This window comes from Sorex fumeus, unplaced genomic scaffold (genome assembly GCF_029834395.1).
Source record: "Sorex fumeus unplaced genomic scaffold, SorFum_2.1 ptg000037l, whole genome shotgun sequence".
Lineage (NCBI taxonomy): Eukaryota > Metazoa > Chordata > Mammalia > Eulipotyphla > Soricidae > Sorex > Sorex fumeus.
The window spans coordinates 5,580,553-5,590,246 of record NW_026606094.1 but is presented as its reverse complement, the minus strand read 5'-3'; the positions used below and the strand labels follow the sequence as shown (position 1 = coordinate 5,590,246).

Below are 9,694 nucleotides of genomic sequence, written 5' to 3'. Positions count from 1 at the left end.
GTCAATTTCATTGTGGAACCGTCCACCGGGAGACTCCCATGTCCAACGTTTGGATTCAGCCTTCTGGAACTATGAGTTAACATGGATGGTCTTGGTCAACATGATGAACTCAGATAGTCTCTCACCCTGTTCGTCCCATTCTAGGTCACAGGTCCCAATATGGAGTTCTTCTGCTGATCTTCTCAGTCCTATCTTGGCAATAAACTAACAGATAATGATCTTGTAGAAGGTGTGGTCTTCTTTATAGAACTTCTCCAGCTCCATGTAGAACTTCTCAATTTCTCCTTTATCATAATTGGATGTTGGTTCATAGACAACGAAGATAGGAACTGTCAGCAGTGAGCCACATCTATTCAAGTGTAATCATCCAATTTGGGTTGTTAGGCATTCGAATAAATCAATGCTCATGGCCAAGTTTGTGTTGACAAGGATACTGACATCACCGACACCTCTTTTGTCACATGTTCCGAGGAACAGTTCTTCTCCAGTGTTGAAAATGGCCTGATTTGCTTGATGCCTTTTTGTCTCAGTCAGGCCAATGATGTCGTACTTGATCTTTCATGCTTGCACCATTAGGTCCTCGATGGATGCATCCGATGCCAGCGTATGTGCATTGAAAGTACAGACAGTCATTTTTGTACTTCTTTGTTTTGGCAGCCTAGTTTGACCTTGAGTTTTTATCAGCCTCTCCTTCCTCATTCTTCTTAATGCTGCCATATTGGTGGCTGTTTCAGGGTTAGCGAAATGAGACCTATTGTATTTACTGTTTTTGGCATATTAAATATCCATGGACAGCTTGCAGGCTCTGCCGTGTGGGCGGGATACTCTCAGTAGCTTGCCAGGCTCTCTGAGAGGAATAGAGACTTTTAGAGAGACCTCTAATCTCCCTTGCAGGTGTTCCCATAGTTCAAACCACATTTGAACCCCATCAAATATGGCACAGTAATCTTGGAATATGGGTATTAAGTGTTTTCATGATACATTTTTAAAATATAGGGGCCATACCCAGAGGTTCAGGTTTAGGGAGAAGGGATACTGTACTGACGACTGAACTCAGAGATTTTCATATGGTTTGCACCTACCTCCCAACCCTTAACAGTACATTTTAGCAAAGAAAAAATATGTAAAGTTTTGAATAGGGGAGGAACAAGGTCAGAACTATATTTGAGAATTATAATATCAAATGAAGAACCTCCAGAGTAAGTAATTTTCATTTTAAAATTTAATCAAATATAAGGTAAAGGTAAAGGTAAAGGCCCTCCCGTTGATCGTCGATTTGCTCGAGCGGGCCCAGTAACGTCTCCATTGGAGACTTTGTTGTTACTGTGTCTGGCATATCGAATACTCTCGGTAGCTTGCCGGGCTCTCTGAGAGGGGCGGAGGAATCGAACTCGGGTCGGCCATGTTGGCCGCTTGTAAGGCGAAATCGACGAATCAAATATAAAGAATATGTAAAATTTATTTGCATAAACCAAGCTGCAATGGTCATTAGTGCTCAATAACAAGTAAGTTTGATATTTGAGAACATCTGCATAAAATATATAATATCATTATATAGTTTACATTAATGTTTTGTATGTAATACAAATAATTTTCTTCACAGAACAATCTACTAAGATGAGAAGTTTTAAAATTTCATTATTGTACTATAAATTATAAGTGTATTGGACAAGAGGAAACAAAACATGGATTTTAACAGTCTGGGTTAGAAGTTCTGAATAGCTGTAATAGAGAAAAGAGCTTAGTATATATATGGTGCACAATATTGCCTTGTACACACTCTGAGTATTCCATAGATTTTCATCATAAGGACCATTTAATGAATATATGCCAGGGGTAGTAGTCATAATTTCCTCAGCAGACATTTTCTTTGGCTCACACGAGGTAAGAGAGAAGATAAAATGACTCACCAGATTATAACTATCCAGAGATTCTAAATTCCATGTGGAAACTGGGAAAGTCAAGCAGATGGGCTCCTGAGATTCATTTTCTATGGGATTTATGGGAACAACCATCTGGCTTTTTCAATTTTGTTTCAATTCTAAGGGAGGTCCAAATTTATCCAGTTGCTCTCTAATGTCTTTTTATCCACAGAAAAATACTATTAGGTATTTATGCTCTTCAGTTTCTTTTCTATTTTAATCAAATATCTGAATTTAAGTGTAATTATTATTCTCTAGATTGCAGAACTTCCTCATTTTAAGTATAAGGAAACAAACTGTGGACAGTGTTAAGGGGCTTGAACCGGCTCACCTAGTTGGCGCTCTACCTTCTTTTCCTGACACCATGCAAATTTCAAAGCATTTTAATTTCATTAAAATATATGTTAATTTTCACTCAATAATAGAGAGAAAACAAAAGGGAATGCCCTGCCGCAGAGGCAGGGTGGAATGGGAGGGATGGGGGGGTGGGAGGGATACTGGGGTCCATGGTGGTGGGAAATGGGCACTGGTGGAGGGATGGGTGTTTGATCATTGTATAATTGAAACCCAAGCACAAAAATTTGTAAGTCTGCAACTATACCTCATGATGTCTCACTAATAAAAATAAAATATATATATGTTAATTTCTTTGTCCCTACTCACAAAATACAGTACCCATTGCTCTATTTAATTTACTTTATAATTTAATTTACAGTTAAATATTGTCACATTTAGTTAACATGTCATGAGCCTTTTGGAAATTGAGCATTTGCTAGACATTAGAAGCATCTGGACAAGGAAATTTAAAGATACAATTTCAAGGTAGATACAACTGCTTTACCAATAACTGACTTTTTTAGAGTCCATTCATATTTTTCAGTACTTAGTCATTCAGCTGCATTTCACCTGCCATCTGACTTATTTCTTCTTCAGAACACGGTCTACACAGGGTATGTTTTCAGTGCTTATCTGAGTTCTCAGCACATAGTAGAGTAGTTATTGAATAATGTATGGATGTCTTGTGGGTAAAAGAGTAATTTAGAAATTCTACTTATGTATATCCTTATTAATCTCACTTGTGGCCTTCACAAGTATATATTCTTTCTGGGAACAGAGAAAAATCAAGCTTCTGTTGTTTTTCTTTTTTACTCATATTCCTTAACAGACAAATCAAAAGACTGTGGCAACAAGGTACTCTGTAGAAGTCCATTCTTGTATCCCCACAGAAGCTTACCCCAAAGTCTTTAAGCATTCCCAAATCCCTCTAATGCATGACTGATTTTTGGTGCAGAAACACAGGGGCAGAGGTATTGAGTCACATTTAGATGTACTCAGAGCTTACTCCTGGATCTTTGATTATGGTTTACTCCTGGAAGAGTTTGGGGTACCAATGGGGGGCTAGGGATAAAACACATGTTGACTGATTGAAAGGCAAGCACCTAACCCACTATCTCTCTGGATCCTAAATGGCTAAAGACATTTAAAGCCATTTAATTCATTCTTTTCCTATGGGAATGAAAATCACCCTGCTCTAGGGTTGCAAAGGTAAGTGTGTAAGACTACCCACCACATGCCTCATGAGCTTCCTCCTATCCACAGTCATGACGGCCGGCTGTGCTTTCTATGGGTGGATGAGCTGGAAGGCCATTCTTCTTTTAATGTTCAGCATAGGAGTTAGAAAATACAACAGAGATCTACGGTATTTTATCCCAAAAGGTCAGATAGGGATGTCATTAAATTGTATTTCATGGTTGGAAATTCTGAACACTAAAATCTGAACTCAAACTAAAAGACAACAAAATCGTTTGCTACATTCGTATCGAGCATTAAGTGATAATGTCTGTTAACTGTACCAGTTTGTCCCTTGCATCAACCTAGAAAAGGGCTAATGAGCAGGGCAGATTCCCTCACGGTCTAAAGAACAGTAATACAGAAACAAAGAGAGAATGCTAGCCTTTGTTTTAGGCAGTGCCATCTCATCACCGCCCCCGCCCTCGCTCAACTCAGTCAGATAACTGGCAACATCTCAGTAATTAGAGATAGAAGTGTCACACACTAGGAATCCCCAAGCTCCTTTTTAACTCTGCTTAGTTATTTTTGTAGTTAATGTTGATGATAAGGAAGTGAGAATGCAGGCACTTTTTTTTTACACAATAGGCTTTTTGTGGCTTTCTGAAAAAAAAAAAAAAAGGTTCATCATCACACACTCATCAGATGACAGAAATGTTTCATGACTAAAGGAAGGTGGAATCAGTTGTTAGAAATGATAGAACTTGACTTATCTAGGTTCAGTGCATTTCACACAAATTTATGCCTACTAGCTAAATATGTAGAAAATCATAATTGTTGCAATATTTATAATATGAAATGAGCAGAAATACACACTGGCAAAAAATGTGCAAATATAGGTACAAGGACATATATCTAATAACTTCCAGTTTCTTATTCCAAATATGGGTCAAGGCAACATTTTGTTTTAATTAACTTGTGACAATTTTTTAAATATTATCATCATACTTATGTATGCTATGCATCTATTATATAAAAATATATTTATAATACTTAAGAAGGAAAAAAATAAAAAGCAATACATATTGAGTTCTTTTGAGGTCTTTTTGTTTTTACTTATTTTCTTTTTACAATAGTCTTAGTTTATGGCATACTATATACAAAATTACTACTCCTTACCAACTAAAATGTCCAGGACGACCCTTCACCTGTATCCCTATGTTTTCTTCTACTCCATTATTATTTCTCCTCCCTCTTCCCACCCATTTGTAATTGGTTCTCTAATGTCAAGGGATTGTCATTGTTTAGCACCGTCTATTCTTTTATTTTGACTCATTATATTACATAGATGACTGAGATCATCAATATTTATCCTTCTCTCTCTGATACACTTGATCGAAAATCACCCTGGTTGACTTTCAATGATTTTTTTTATTCAGTCAGTTTTACTATGATATTGCGTGTGATTTTGTTGGGAGAAAAGCCCCTTTTGGTCTGCTTTGAAGTGCCATATATGAAGCCTTGGGCTCTGCCCTGGCAGATGTTCCCAGAGCATTGGGAACCTGTTACAATGTATATTTACGACCACAGGTCAGTGCAGTCATGGGACAGGACCTTGGAACAGGATGTGTCAGGTAGATGTGCAGGTGACAGCCTATCCATTATGATTAAAGGAAGAATATCACCCTATCTATAGAAAGATAATGAAACAGTGTAATCCTACCTATAGAACTATAATGAAACAATGTAATCCTATCTATAGAACTGAGATGAAGGGAGTATTTGTTCTAACCACTGTAACTACCTGACTAACTGCAAATATTCAAGCCTATATAAACCTTGCTATTTGCTCAATAAATTGGAACCACTTGATGGGCTCCCCACCGTGCTCGTGTGCTCATTTCTCATTTCTCAGTGTGGAGGCCGTGGCATAGCAATTTTCTTTTCCCTCGGATCCCTCTCTCTTCAGGGGGGAAGCTCGGCCTTGTCCTCAGGACTCTGAAAGGTGACCCCTTGCTGGACCAGGGAGCATGCTGAACAGAGCCCAGGAGAAGACCCCAACATGAGTTCCTTATCATCACTACAAAGAAAAATTCCACAAAATAATATGCATTAGGAGCACAATGCTCAGTAGTTTCACTAGTGACATTTACAACATGATAGAAATCTTATTAAGGTGTCAGTGGGTGAGTACATGCCAAATGGTTAAGAAATTCATAAATAGCATAAATATGATGCTTTACCTTGAAAATGGGGCTGGAGCGATAGCACAGCTGGTAGGGCGTTTGCCTTGCATGTGGTTGACATGGCCGACCTGAGTTCGATTCCTCCACCCCTCTCGGAATGCCCGGCAAGCTATCGAGAGTATCTCGCCCGCACGGCAAAGCCTGGCAAGCTACCCGTGGCGTATTCGATATGCCAAACGCAGTAACAACAAGTCTCACGATGGAGACGTTACGGGGCCTGCCCGAGCAAATCGATGAACAATGGGAGGAGAGTGACAGTGACCTTGAAAATGATCTGGAACTTGCTTGAGAGAAATCACAGCTTGCAAAGTTTTGTGAAGTGGTATAAGGATCACTACTGAAAGTGGAAATAAAATTGTAGCATCAAGTGGATGATTTCTCATGGTATGAAAATTGAGAAATTTGCATTAACTTGATGTGTGTGTGTGAATTTCCTATGTTTCAACTCAGCCTTCTTCTGCTACTTTTTTTCTCCCCTGTTTTTTGTATTTAGCATGCCACCCAGATCAGATAGCACATTAAATCAACATGCAATATGAAATTTGTAGTATTTGTCTGAATCTATCAATTGCATTTTTACAAAGATGTGCTTACAAAACAAGTGTTCCTCAGAACTGTAGTTCTAGAATCATTACCATCACATGGATTTATTCAGCATATTGCTCTCCAAGTGCCTGAGAACAAACAACAATGTGTTAGAGATAGAAGGAAAACACTTCAACCTGGATGATGTTGTGGAGACTCCATCATAGTAGATGAAGACTCAGATTGTCTTCTTCTCCCTTTTCATCAGTCAGGGAGATTTCCTGAGAAGTTGATCTATAGTTACTCTAATCCCTTTTCTGATTCTCTTAGGAGCAGCAAAGGAAAAAAGAACTTGAAATGTATGTGTTGCTACATGGAAATATTAAAACATATTTTGAGGGTCAGAAATATGGCTCAAGAACTATCCTTGGTATATGTAAGACTCTGATTTTGATCCCCAACATGATGGACATTTGGGTTCCCCAAAACATCATGTGTTACCTCTGCATAATCACAAAAAAAAGACAAATAAAATAAAAATATAGAAGAGGAAGGGTTAGAGAAATAACAGGTAGGGAGTTTGTTTTGTACAAAGCCTACCAAGGAATATTTTGTACATGGTCTCTGACATCCTATATGGACCCTGGAGTCTACCAGGAGTGTTCCCTAAATGCAGAGCTAGGAGTAAATCCTGAGCACTGTTGGGTCTGACATCAAAAACCCCTGTCACTGTCACTGTCCTCCCATTGTTCATTGATTTGCTCGAGCAGGCCCAGTAATGTCTCCATAGTGACAATTGTTTCTGTGTTTGGCATATCAAATACTTCACGGATAGCTTGCCAGACTTTGCCGTGTAGGTGAGATACACTCGGTAGCTTGCCAGGCTCTCCAAGAGGGGTGAAGGAATCGAACTCGGGTCGGCCATGTTGGCCACTTGCAAGGCAAATGCCCTACCCGCTGTGCTATCACTTCAACCCATCAAAAACCCCAAATTGGAAAAAGTATTTGGGTTTTGTTGGGGAGGGGGTGGTGATTGGGGTACTCATCAACATGTTCTGGGACTATTCCTGGGTCTGTGCTTAGGAATAAACATTGGCAGTGTCTGGAGACTACATATGGGACTGAGAATTAAACTAGGTTTTCCAGTGCAAGATAAATGACTTACTTGCTGTACTATAGTTCCAACTCCTGGAAAATGTCTTGAAAAGAACTCAACACCTATTAGGTGTTCCTGGCAGATAATATCACTTACATTGAATAAGATATAATTTTAATGCCATTTTATATACAGAACACTACACTCAATAATTTTCATATTTTCTTGTATCTGCTTCCTCAAGACTTGATTTTTAAACCTTTAATTAAAGTGCATATAAAGAAATGTAGAAATAATGATTATATTATTCAAATTTTCACCAGCAGATCATTTATTTACAATAAACATAGAAACCAAGAATCAGCATATCACCAGAACTACATGACCCAAGATGTTCCATTCATATTTTCTTCTATTACTCTCCAGCAAATATAACATTGCTACTACCCTTACTTTTATAGCTTGAAAATATATATTAACTATATTTAAACTAATTTACTATAAATTTTATGTAATTCGGACTAATTTTAGTTCATTTCACTATTGATAAACATTTTTGGCTTGTATAAATAGTGCTAAGTGAACATCTTAGCATAGATCTTTAAGCTAATTCACATAGACTTGCTGGGTTCAAGGATACACATATGTTCAGTTTTTAAAATTACTATCAAACATATTTTCATAGAGAATGTATCAATTAACTCCACCAAACATAGCATATGGAAAAGTCCAATTGATTACACCAATTTAAGCTTTATGCATTTCCCTCCTTTCAATTTTAATATTTCTAGTATTTATATAGAGCTACTCAATTTTCTCTATGCCTAATAAAGTTGTCAGAGCTAAGCAGGGCAACATCATGAAACTTAGCACTAAACCATCAGGTCATCACTGGCTGACCAAATATGACTAGGAGTGGCCCCTAGGTGATAAGCACCACAGAGGAGATTCCTATTAGAATTTTTAAAGAAAAATTCTGTCACTGTCACTGTCACTGTCCTCCCATTGTTCATTGATTTGCATGAGCGGGCCCAGTAACATCTCCATTGTGAGACTTGTTGTTACTTTGTTTGGTATATCGAATACGTCACACACAGGTAGCTTGCTGGGCTCTCTAAGAGAGGCGGAGGAATTGAACTCAGTTCTGTCAGGTTGGCCGCGTGCAAGGCAAATGCCCTACCTGCTGTGCTATCACTCCAGCCCAATCATTGTTTAGATGCTACGAAGTAGGTGGCATTGCCTTAACCGTACGTGTGTTGCAGGCTGAAGTCTCTTCCATTCTTGTCAAGGGGAGTGCTAACCTTCTCTCCTTTCATACAACACTACTTTGATTATCTTGGAAAATTTTTATTGATTGTCTGCTAATTGCAAGAATCATACCGTATTTTGTATGTGTCATGAACAATGAGTTTGACTCTCCTAGAACCAGAGGAATTTATGTTCATAGGTGATTTCATTTTATTTGTTTGGGGGGTAGGTTCGGACATACCTGGTGATACCTGGGAATTACTCTTGCCTCTGTTCTCAGCAACCATTCCTAGTGGTGCTTAAGGGACCATATGGGAGGCAGGGTATTGAATCAGGGTTGGCTGCATGCAAGGCAAGGGTCCTATCCACTATACTATCTCTGAAATGGAAGGTTTTCTGATGAGTGAGCCAGGAATATACTAAAGGTTTTCTGATATATGAACCAGGACTCACATAAGTGGGTCTGTGGATTTGGGTGTGCATATGTAAGGTCATATATAACTTTGGGCCATGTTGCAGGAGTGATAAATAATAAGCAAGAGACTTTATTATTTTATTTCAAAACTACTTAGTCTTAACAGAGATGTTCACGCTAAAGGAAAAAGCATGTTAAATAAGTTTAATTTTGGTTTTGGTTTTTGGGTCACACCTAGTGATGACTCCTGGCAAGCTTAGGGTACCAACTATATTAGGTGCTGGGGATCAAATCTTGACCAGCCTTATGCAAGGCAAGCACTATATCTGCTATACTCTGACTCTGTTTCTGTTTCTATCTCTCTGTCTCTCTCCACTCAGTCCCCCTCTAAAAATGTTGCTTTTAAAAAGTTTGTTTGGTGGTGCTAATAATCAAACCCAGAGCCATGAGTTCTCTGTACCTAAGCTGCAATCCTGCTTTCAGAAAGAGAACATTTTAAAGAAAAGGAACCCAGTGAGAAATGTTATAGATTATTTATAACTATGGATTTAGACATACTTAACCCACAAAAATAACCGATAAAATTGCCCTTTTATATCTCTTAATGGAGGCTACAAATGGCCAAAGTACAATGTTTACCTCAGTCTCTGTTCAGTAATGTGAATTTTTTGTGTACTTAAGTGAATGTTATTTTTTTATTTGTTTGTTCTGGATTTTTGAAGATCCTAAGAAA

At 38.3% G+C, this 9,694-nt stretch overlaps 1 non-coding gene across 1 annotated transcript; it reads right to left on the bottom strand.

Moving 5' to 3' along the window:
• Positions 1-8,501: 8,501 nt before the first annotated feature.
• On the bottom strand, positions 8,502-8,621 carry LOC130027902 (U6atac minor spliceosomal RNA). The gene has a single exon (XR_008793111.1). It is a non-coding gene; the product is annotated as a U6atac minor spliceosomal RNA (small nuclear RNA).
• Positions 8,622-9,694: the final 1,073 nt, after the last annotated feature.